An 11,950-nucleotide genomic window follows, 5' to 3' on the forward strand; every position below is an offset into this window, starting at 1 on the left:
GCTATTGACCAAGGATGGGGAAAGAAAATATGGTTCAAATGGCTCTGAGCACCATGGGACTTTAACATCTGAGGTCATCAGTGCCCTAGAACTTAGAACTACTGAAACCTAACTAAGGACATCACACACATCCATGCCCGAGGCAGGATTCGAACCTGCTACCGTAGCGGTCGCGCGGTTCCAGACTGAAGCGCCTAGAACCGCTCGGCCACTCGGCCGGCTAGGGAAATAAATCTCGTTTTCAAAACAATAGAAAACCTACGCCTCGATAACTGGATCGTGTTTTGAATCGCCACGATGCCTCAGTTACCACCTATAACGTCCTACTGTCAATACGTAGTTGGCTGTCAAACACAGAAGAGAACAAGATAAAAATTGCAGCTGTTCTCCCTCATTGACGTTAACCAGGATCATTTTCCCCAGTGTTATTTCATAGAAACTGATTTTATTTCATACCGAAACTGACCTTCCCATCATTTGGTCCTTCCTTCACCTGTGAAAAGGTCTTCCGTTATTCATCCTTACCTCTCATGCAATATTTCGGTTTACTACTTGCTTTTCCTCAGTTTGATAAACAGTTGTTTCTAAACGTTTGTTTTGGTTTATTATTTGCCAGCTTCACAGCTTCGTTGAAGAAAGGCGTCTACAAATTAAACCATTATATGTCAATATATTATGTTGTTTTGTAATGCACCATTGTGTTTTTAATTTCATAATTATAGCTACATTCAAGAAACTAGTTCCGAACAAGTCTATGATTTTCACAGTTCTATCTTTGTTTGTTGCAAGTTCTGCTCTGTACTTAAACGTGTATTGCTTGTTGGCTTTCGTACCGCAACCTTCGACCAAAAACGTTACTGAAAATGATATAATAGACAAATGAGAAACTAATGCAGCATGTTTTAGAAATACTGTATTATATTTGTGAAAATTTTTAACAAACGTTCTCTGCTGCTGACAGTTCTCAAGTCTTCCTTTTCACTATGGCACTATGGTTTGTAGACTTATTGGACAGAGGTAGGTGCAAATAATGAAAACGGTGCAGGCAAGTAATTCATTCTTAAAACCGAGTAATAACATCGTTATTTAAAGCTACATGGGAGGATCGTAACGTATTTGTTGAAGCAGTTGTAAATATACACAGAACAAAAACAAATAAATAGCAACTCAAGTTATAACACTTGCTAGTGCCTTTAACGTGAGGACGGTTTTCTTTCATCTATTTTTTTACATGCCGGCTAGCTTTTACTCAAAACAGAGGTTCTTTTCCGGTAAACAACGGAAAGAAACTGATAATTTTCTAAAAAAAACATTTACTATTTTTTCTGACTTTATTTCATTACAAACAATTGAGTGCTTCTTAATAATACAACCTTTAATTACGTGGTGTTTGTCTAACGTATGAGAAAATATTGAATAATGAGGCTATATTAAATAAATAATTAATTTTCTCGATAGCGGAACTTTTAGATATAATACAAACACTAGGAAGTTACAGCAATTAGCGCTGCGGCATCGAATACAAATACAGCCAGCTTTAAAATACAACTTTTTCCTCTCCAATATTCATCTCGCTGGCAGGTCTAATCTAAGAGTTCTGTAACGGTTTTAAATATATGTGGAGTTCATCGCAAGGCTATTGACATTTTCATGTTTCATAATAATACTATTCTAATTTTCTTCTTGTCGTTCCCAATAACTTAGGTTTTTTTATTATTATCACCTCACTCTCAACAGATTTATTTCATCTCTCTGCAAGTAAACTCCTTATTCAAACACTCGACATAGATACACACACTGTGTTTTCACACGAACCTGCTGTGACTATATATTGACACTTCAAATAAATCAATATCTATAACCAGTCCCTAATATGCTAGAGATATATTAACCAAGACACGAGTCGAACGCTACACTCAATTGTCAGGTGAAAACTTCAGTGCCTAATTTAGTAACACTTTTCACAGGAAAACACTGGCGAGAAAAACTGTAAAAAAGAATATAGGTGTATCTCTGTGATCACAATAGCATTGCGTGAGTTAAGATAACAACACATATTTTAAAGTGGTATCACATACCTGTAGGTTAATTGTACTTTAATTGCTTATTTCCCCTGAGATATCTGAATTTGAGCGCTTCGCTCCACATACTGTTTACAAACTGCTCGAAAAAATGGTTCAAATGGCTCCGAGCACTATGGGACTTAACTGCTGTGGTCATCAGTCCCCTAGAACTTAGAACTACTTAAACCTAACTAACCTAAGGATATCTCACACATCCATGTCCGAGGCAGGATTCGAACCTGCGACCGTAGCGGTCGTGCGGTTCCAGACTGTAGCGCCTAGAACCGCGCGGCCACTCCGGCCGGCACAAACTGCTCGAAATGTGTAATACTTTGCTCTTCATATTCTGTCTTACTAAGGTCTTAAAACCTATTGAAATCACCAAAAGTTGTTTTCTACTATACTAACTCATTTGGATGCGGAAAACTATCTATATAACTATTTAATTCCTAGCGTTGTATGTAGAATGAAAGGATATACTTTATTTCTATTTTTGGACGAAGACAAATCTTAGCAGATCGTAACACTGATATTATAAAAACGTTGCCTATCTTTCATTTAGCATGGGCTCTGGCTGCAGTTTTCGCGATCGTTAGATTTATTTGTGTTGACATAGAGGATATGTGAGATGGGTGGATTACATTGTGATTAGTACATACGGTGTAAAAATGGTGTATTTATTAAGAAAACAAGCAACACAGATGCGAAGAAACTAGACGTGCAACATCATGTATGGAAATTTTGTTGATGCATCCGGAAATATGGGAGGTAAATTAAGATTTAACGTCCCGTTGACGACGAATTCATCAGAAAACGCGGGACAGCCTCCAATAGAGCAAGGATGGGAAAAGAAGTCGGCCAAGTGAACACGTCCTCTCCAAAGAAACCATTTCTGCATTAGGTGTGGTCAATTTAGGAAGACAATGGAGAATCTGAATGTGGGTGACCGTAGATGGGGGGGTTTCTATCGCGCACCTCAGAAACGGGGTTCTGCGTGCTAACCACTGCATCATAACGCTCCGTAGGTATTCGTCGAATACTTCTGCACTGTTTTTAGAAATTTCTGCAGTTTTACTGTCCTGGGATGACTCTGCAACAGCAGTAATCAATGTTTGTCAACTTAGTACCGAGCAAAGTCTTAGAAAAATTTACGCCCGATATATTAAAAAGCCCCCCGCCCCCACATGAACCATGGACCTTGGCGTTGGTGGGGAGGCTTGCGTGACTCGAGAGGCCAGACAAACGTGTGGTTCCTGAAGAGGGCCAGCAGACTTTTCGGTAGTTGCAGGGGCAACAGTCTGGATGATTGACTGATCTGGCCCTGTAACACTAACCAAAACGGCCTTGCTGTTCTGGTACTGCTAACGGCTGAAAGCAAGGGAAAAATACAGCCGTAATTTTTCCCGAGGGCATGCAGCTTTACTGTGTGATCAAATGATGATGGCGTCCTATTGGGTAAAATATTGCGGAGGTAAAATAGTCCCCCATTCGGATCTCCGGGCGGGGACTACTCAAGAGGACGTCGTTATCAAGAGAAAGAAAACTGGCGTTCTATGGATCGGAGCGACGAATGTCAGATCCCTTTATCGGGCAGGTACGTTAGAAAATTTAAAAAGGGAAATGGATAGGTTAAAGTTAGATATAGTGGGAATTAGTGAAGTTCGGTGGCAGGAGGAACAGGACTTTTGGTCAGGTGAATACAGGGTTATAAATACAAAATCAAATAGGGGTAATGCAGGAGTTGGTTTAATAATGAATAAAAAGATTTTAGTGCGGGTAAGCTACTACAAACAGCATAGTGAGCGCATTATTGTGGCCACTATAGACACGAAACCCACACCTACTACAGTAGTACAAGTTTATACGCCAACTAGCTCTGCAGATGATGAAGAAATTGATGAAATGTATGATGAGATAAAAGAAATTATTCAGGTAGTGAAGGGAGACGAAAATTTAATAGTCATGGGTGACTGGAATTCGACATTAGGAAAAAAAAGAGAAGGAAACGTAGTAGGTGAATTTGGATTGGGGCTAAGAAATGAAAGAGGAAGCCGCCTGGTAGAATTTTGCACAGAGCATAACTTAATCATAGCTAACACTTGGTTCAAGAATCATGAAAGAAGGTTGTATACATGGAAGAACTCTGAAGATACTTAAAGGTTTCAGATAGATTATATAATGGTAAGACAGAGATTTAGGAACCAGATTTTAAATTGTAAGAAATTTCCAGGTGCAGATGTGGACTCTGACCACAATCTATTGGTTAGGAACTGTAGATCAAAACTGAAGAAACTGCAAAAAGGTGGAAATTTAAAGAGATGAGACCTGGATAAACTGAAAGAACCAGAAGTTGTACAGCGTTTCAGGGAGAGCATAAGGGAAGAATTGACAGGAATGGGGGAAAGAAATACAGTAGAAGAAGAATTGGTTGCTTTGAGGAATGAAATAGTGAAGGCAGCAGAGGATCAGAGTAGGGCTAGTAGAAATCCTTGGGTAACAGAAGTGATACTGAATTTAATTGATGAAAGGAGAAACACGAAAATGCAGTAAGTGAAGCAGACAAAAAGGAATACAAACGTCTCAAAAATGAGATCGACAGGAAGTGCAAAATGGTTAAGCAGGGCTGGCTAGAGGACAAATGTAAGGTCGTAGAAGCTTATCTCACTAGTGGTATCATAGATAGTGCCTACAGGAAAATTAAAGAGACCTTTGGAGAAAAGAGAACCACTTGTATGAAAATCAAGAGCTCAGATGGAAACCCAGTTCTAAGCAAAGAAGGGAGAGCAGAAAGGTGGAAGGAGTATATAGGGGTCTATACAGGGGCAATATTATGGAAATGGAAGAGGAGGTATATGAAGATTAAATGGGAGATATGATACTGCGTGAAGAGTTTGACAGAGCACTGAAAGACCTAAGAGGAAACAAGGCCCCGGGAGTAGACAACATTCCATTAGAACCACTGACAGCTTTGGGAGAGCCAGGCCTAACAAAACTCTATCATCTGGTGAACAAGATGTATGAGACAGGCGAAATTCCCTCCGACTTCAAGAAGAATATAATAATCCCAATTCCAAAGAAAGCAGATGTTAACAGATGTGAAAATTTCCGAACTATCAGTTTAATAAGTCACAGCTGCAAAATACTAAAGCGAATTCCTTACAGATGAATGGAAAAACTGGTAGAAGATGACCTCGGGGAAGATCAGTTTGAATTCCGTGGAAATGTTGGAACACATGAGACAATACTGACCCTCCGACTGATCTTAGAAGAAAGATTACGGAAAGGCAAACCTACGTTTCTAGCATTTGTAGACTTAAAGAAAGCTTTCGACAATGTTGACTGGAATACTCTTTTTCAAATTCTGAAGGCGGCAGGGGTAAAATACAGGGAGCGAAAGGCTATTTACAATTTGTACAGAAACCAGATGGCAGTTATAAGAGTCGAGGGACATGAAAGGGAAGCAGTGGTTGGGAAGGAAGTGAGACAGGTTTGTAGCCTCTCCCCGATGCTATTCAATCTGCATATTGAGCAAGCAGTAAAGTAAACAAAAGAAAAATTCGGAGTAGGTATTAAAATCCATGGAGAAGAAATAAAAACTTTGAGGTTCGCCGATGACATTGTAATTCTGTCAGAGACACCAAAGGACTTGGAAGAGCAGTTGGTTGGAATGGACAGTGTCTTGAAAGGAGGGTATAAGATGAACATCAACGAAAGCAAAACGAGGATAATGGAATGTAGTCGAATTAAATCGGGTGATGCTGATGGAATTAGATTAGGAAATGAGACGCTTAAAGTAGTAAAGGAGTTTTGCTATTTGGGGAGCAAAATAACTGATGATGGTCGAAGTAGAGAGGATATAAAATGTAGACTGGCAATGGCAAGGAAAGCATTTCTGAAGAAGAGAAATGTGTTAACATCGAGTATAGATTTAAGTGTCAGGAAGTCGTTTCTGAAAGTATTTGTATGGAGTGCAGCCATGTATGGAAGTGAAACATGGACGATAACTAGTTTGGGCAAGAAGAGAATAGAAGCTTTCGAAATGTGGTGCTACAGAAGAATGCTGAGATTAGATGGGTAGATCACATAACTAATGAGGAGGTATTGAATAGAATTGGGGAGAAGAGGAGTTTGTGGCACAACTTGACTGGGAGAAGGGATCGGTTGGTAGGACATGTTCTGAGGCATCAAGGGATCACAAGTTTGGTAGTGGAGGGCAGCGTGGAGGGTAAAAATGGTAGAGGGAGACCAAGAGATGAATACACTAAGCAGATTCAGAAGTATGTAGGCTGCAGTAGGTACTGGGAGAGGAAGAAGATTGTACAGGATAGAGTAGAATGGAGAGCTGCATCAAACCAGTATCAGGACTGAAGACCACCACAACAACAACATATTAAAATGATTCTTATTTGCTTAAGAAAAAGTTTTTGTCGTTCAATGAATAGGGTGCTAATAACAAAATTGAAAAGCTCTGTCTTGTTTTGTTTACGATGAACTATAATCTATTCAATTCAGCAGTAGCAGCACAATTACAGAGACTAACCGCACATGGTATGCAGTATTATTACGTACCTACCTCGTGATGATGGATCAGTGGCTCTACGATTGTTTAACGGAAGAATACGAAGCATTCAACACATTAAAATGCGACTAAAACCACTGGTTACCTTGTTAGAACCCCTAAATGTAACAAATATGAGGGGCTTGTAAAAAAATAAGGAATATTAACAGCCGTACTTTTATAAAATATATGAATTACACGACCATTTACAACACTAGTGTTATCTCCAGGCCTCTATGCAAACTGAGTGGTGACATCCAACTTGTGTAATATCAAAACCGGTCGACTAATCAATACATTTTTTAGCAAGTACGGCTGTTGTTATTCTATACTGCTAGAAAGTTTGTGACTAGCCGCAGTCCCACGACCACTTCGGTGAGGGGTTATCTAAAATATATCAGCTGTTCCAAATAGTCCAGCCATTTAGGCTCGAGGTGCCACCGAATGCCTAAATATTAATCAAACCAGGGATGTGTGCATACAGCCCTGTAAACACGATTGTTGTCATCTTCGTAGAATACGTAGAGGAAAGGGTAAAACTTCTTGGTTCATCTTCATAGATACATGAACGGGTGGACGTAAATCATGGTGTGAAAACCATCATAGCTTGACTACACTTTCACAAACTGCTGGTCAAATACCTCATTAGGCCATTGATGCACTCGACACCCTACAGTGTTTCAAAAGATTCAACTCGTCCGAGCACACAACACGTCTCCAGCTACTAGCCTGTTTCTGTGTCAGAATCAGACAGTTAATCGCTTGAGTTGTAACTAGTCTTATTGGTTCAAAATCACGACCGGTTTCGGGCGATTGTTAGTCCACATTCAAGACAGTCAAAGGTAAGTTAAGGAAATATCATAAGAGACGGTAGCTAAATGAAGGAACTATAATAAGGGACAATAAAACACTTAACACTTCTTCGTTATAATACCAGTGAGGACTCACTGTCTACCAGTAAATATGAAACTGAACGGTCGAGTGAGTCAGAATGAAACACGGATGTCGCAACAGTCAACAAAGTAACGTAAGATATGTGAGCGGCCAAAGAAAGAACAAACGTGGAGAAATACAAAGAGGACACCACGCAACAACATAATACACCTACACCACGAGGTGCGTGGTCGCCGCACACTGAACACCTAGCTGCGGAGAGCCGTGCTAGAAAACTAGCGAAAACTAGCTCAGTTGCGGGTATCCTTTTAACAAAATCTTATGCAGTTTCTGTGCTGTTTGCCACAAAGAAGTTCGGATTTAAATGATATTTCTTTTTATATATATGGATATGGTGTCTGTTCTTTCGGACATGTCCGTCAGCAGCTGGAGGTATTAATACGATTTTAATTTCATTCTAGGCGCCTGCCTGCAGGTCATCAATGGTGTCTGATCTTTCGGACATGTCCGAAAGAACAGACACCATATCCATGTAAGTATGTAGTTCTGGCAATACCGGCCATCTACATCTACATACATAATCCGCAATCCACCATACGGTACGTGGCGGAGGGTACCTCGTACCACAACTAGCATCTTCTCTATTTGTTCCACTCCCAAACAGAACGAGGGAAAAATGACTGCCTATATGCCTCTGTACGAGCCCTAATCTCTCTTATCTTATCTTTGTGATCTTTCCGCGAAATGTAAGTTGGTGGCAGTAAAATTGTACTGCAGTCAGCCTCAAATGCTCGTTCTCTAAATTTCCTTAGTAGCGATTCACGAAAAGTACGCCTCCTTTCCTCTAGAGACTGCCACCCGAGTTTCTGAAGCATTTCCGTAACACTCCCGTGATGATCAAACCTACCAGTAACAAATCTAGCAACCCGCCTCTAAATTACTTCTATGTCCTCCTTCAATCCGACCTGATAGGGATCCCAAACGCTCGAGCAGTACTCAAGAATAGGTCGCACCAGCGTTCTATAAGCGGTCTCCTTTACAGAGGAACCACATCTTCCCAAAATTCTCCCAATGAACCGAAGACGACCATCCTCCTTCCCCACAGCTGCCATTACATGCTTGTTCCGCTTCATATCGCTCTGCAATGTTACGCCCAAATATTTAATCGACGTGACTGTGTCAAGCGCTACAGTACTAATGGAGTATTCAAACATTACAGGATTCTTTTTCCTATTCATCTGCATGAATTTACATTTATCTATATTTAGAGTTAGCTGCCATTCTTTACACCAATCACAAATCCTATCCAAGACATCTTGTATCCTCCTACAGTCACTCAACGACGACACCTTCCCGGACACCACAGCACCATTAGCAAACAGCCGCACATTGGTATCCACCCTATCCAAAAGATCATTTATGTAGATAGAAAACAACAGCAGACCTACCACACTTCCCTGGGGCGCTCTAGTTGATACCCTCACCTCCGATGAACACTCACCATCAAGGACAACGTACTGGGTTTTATTACTTAAGAAGTCTTCGAACCACTCAAATACTTGGGAACCAAATGACCTTCTTCTTCTGTGAAGATGCACACATATTCCCTGAACTCTTACGGGACTTGGTAAGAATGTCTTCCATTAGTAATAAATGTGTTGGGGTGGGACACTACGAATGTAGTGTGTGGACATACAAGGTGAGAATGTGGGAGTCGCGGGAGGCGTGCGCGACTTAGTCCCTGCAGTCGCGCTATCCTCTGTGCCCTCGGTGGCTCAGATGGATGCCGGCACGGTAGCTCAGCGTGTTCGCTCAGAGGGTTTAGCTACTCTCTGTAATATAAAAGCCAAGTGAACGGATCAACGAACAACATGAGCGAGTGTCACCGGACGTACGCTGCGAACAAATTCAATGAACAATATAGAACAAAATGAGATTTAAAAAAAAAAAAAAAAGATGGGTAGAGCGTCTGCCTTGTAAGCAGGAGATCCCGGGTTCGAGACCCGGTCGGGTCATACATTTTCACCTGTCAGCAGCTGGAGGTATTAATATAATTCTAATATAAATTAAAAATGCCTATTGCCTGCAGTTACTTTCGCATTGTCGGGTGTGAATGTATTGCCATTCACAGATATGACACGTTTGCACCACCCTCTGATCAGGATACACCGGGTTACACGTCCGCGAGTGGCAGAATATTCCTTATAGACACGTAGGACAGCCCGCGCTAATAGATCTGGCAATTTCATTCACGTTATGGTCATGTACACTTGTTACGTCTCCACGCCGACTCATGTTACTCACTTGAACTGATTCACCCGAGTGGCACATACACACGACACTTCATTGTCATGACTTACGTATTCAGTGAAGGCTCACGATCGCAAGGTACCAGTTCCGCATCAAATGGAAATACGGTAGTCTTGGTAAGAAATATATGATTTTTATTAACATTTCTTCGTTAATCATTTCGGGATATCCTTATCATCAGCTCTGCATTAGAGACATGCAATACAAGGTAAGATGCATCCTACAAAAACGCAATGAATTTGACAAACGTATATGTTGAAAACCATATACAGTCCAAAGTCACTTCCTAGTACTTTCCGGCGTACCATTAGTGCACAAGCTGACACAGGCATTACAACATGGCACAAAGTAAACAATTTTGCCAGCAATTACAGCATTTATTGATATAAAGAAAATTACAATTATGGATTCAGGCTGTCCTAAAGCCGCTGTTGCTATATTTCAAACTACTAAGTTTTAAACATATGAGGTGCGTGAAAGGCAATGTTATGTGACACAGTAAAATTATAAATAACCGCATGTATAAATATTGCATAAAGACAGTCACATATAACAGTCAAAGTAATAAAAGATCAGAAATGTAATTTTAAAAATCGTGAAGAGGAAGGGAGCAAGGACATTTTATTAAACCATAAACATTTATGGCTAGTAACACGTTACACTCACAGCATCATGGTGACCGGTCATCCCATTAAAAGACAGAAAGCTTCAACCGCCACGTTCTTTAAATTCATTAACTAATAGAATTGCGCATCTGTAGTCTAAATAGCACATAATGACGAAAATCAATAAAAGCTTATTACAGTAAACCATTGGTCAGAATTTAACAACCTATAAATCACTTAAGGCCAACGTCCTTGTCGCAGTCGTAACATTCTTTCTCGTCATATCACTGAAGTTAACTGCTGTCGGACTTGGCTAGCACTTCGATGGATCACCTTCCGGGTCTGATGAGTACTGTTGGCAAAAATTTTGGAAATTTGCGGTAAGTTCCTAAAGGACCAAACTGCTGAGGTCATCGGTCCCTAGGCTTACACACTACTTAATCTAACTTAAACTAACTTATGCTAAGGACAACACACATACCCATGCCCGAGGGAGAATGGTGGCCATGTCGAACACCTACAGTGATATCCTTAAGTTGGACTTTAAGCTACTCTTTCACCAAAAATGAGACAACTCCGTCAATTAGTTTGCAAATTATGGACTTTTTAACAGTGAATACATTTTTTTGGACCCCTCTGTATATTACAATTACAATTAAAAGTATGAAGTTATGGCGTCAAAAGAATAAAAAGAAATAGAAAAACTGGAGACTGTTTACAGTTCTCCAAAGTGACCACCTTGCATTTTTGAGGGTCGACTAGGCTTAAAGTTGAAAAAGCAGTGAAATTATGTAGATAAGGTTCTCTCACACCCTCTTCGCTAACCTATGCAGTCGAATAGAGAGCGACACTCTCCGCGAACCGTGGCAAGGCGCCTTAAACGACGCGGCTACCCCGCGCTGCTACTGTTGGCCAGTTGAGGAGCTACGTGAATGAGAAGTAGCGGCACCGGACACGAAAACTAACAACGGCCGCGAGTACGGATTCCTGACCACATACCCCGCCGTATCCGTATCCGGTGACGCTTAATTGAGGATGACACGGCGGTCGGTCGGTGCCGTTGGGTTTTCACGTTCTACTCAGACGGTGTTTATTTGTTTGTTCATGAGGTAGAAGCAATAAAAGTTAAAAAATAAAATGTGATGAAATATTGAAGGAAGTCGAGAGCATATATTACAATTACAATGAAAAGTATGAAGCTATAGCGTCAAAACAATAAAAAAATAGAAAAATTGCAGACTGTTTACAGTTCTCCAAAGTGACCATCTTGCTTTTTTGAGGGTCGACTAAGCTTAAAGTTGAAAAAGCAGTGAAAGTATGTAGATAAGGTTCTCTGACACCCTCTTCGCTAACCTACGCATTCGAACAGAGAGCGACACTGCAATGCGTTAGCTAAGCCGGCAGAAGACCTCGCTGGGCTTCTGTAGACAAAAGCCCGCTCTCTCGGCAGAATTTTTCGCGGCGCTGGGTGGGGTGTTTTCTCTTCACGGGCCAGAGCCCCGCAGAGGCGGCAAATGAAG

This window comes from Schistocerca cancellata, chromosome 2 (genome assembly GCF_023864275.1).
Source record: "Schistocerca cancellata isolate TAMUIC-IGC-003103 chromosome 2, iqSchCanc2.1, whole genome shotgun sequence".
In the NCBI taxonomy this organism is placed as follows: Eukaryota; Metazoa; Arthropoda; class Insecta; order Orthoptera; family Acrididae; genus Schistocerca; species Schistocerca cancellata.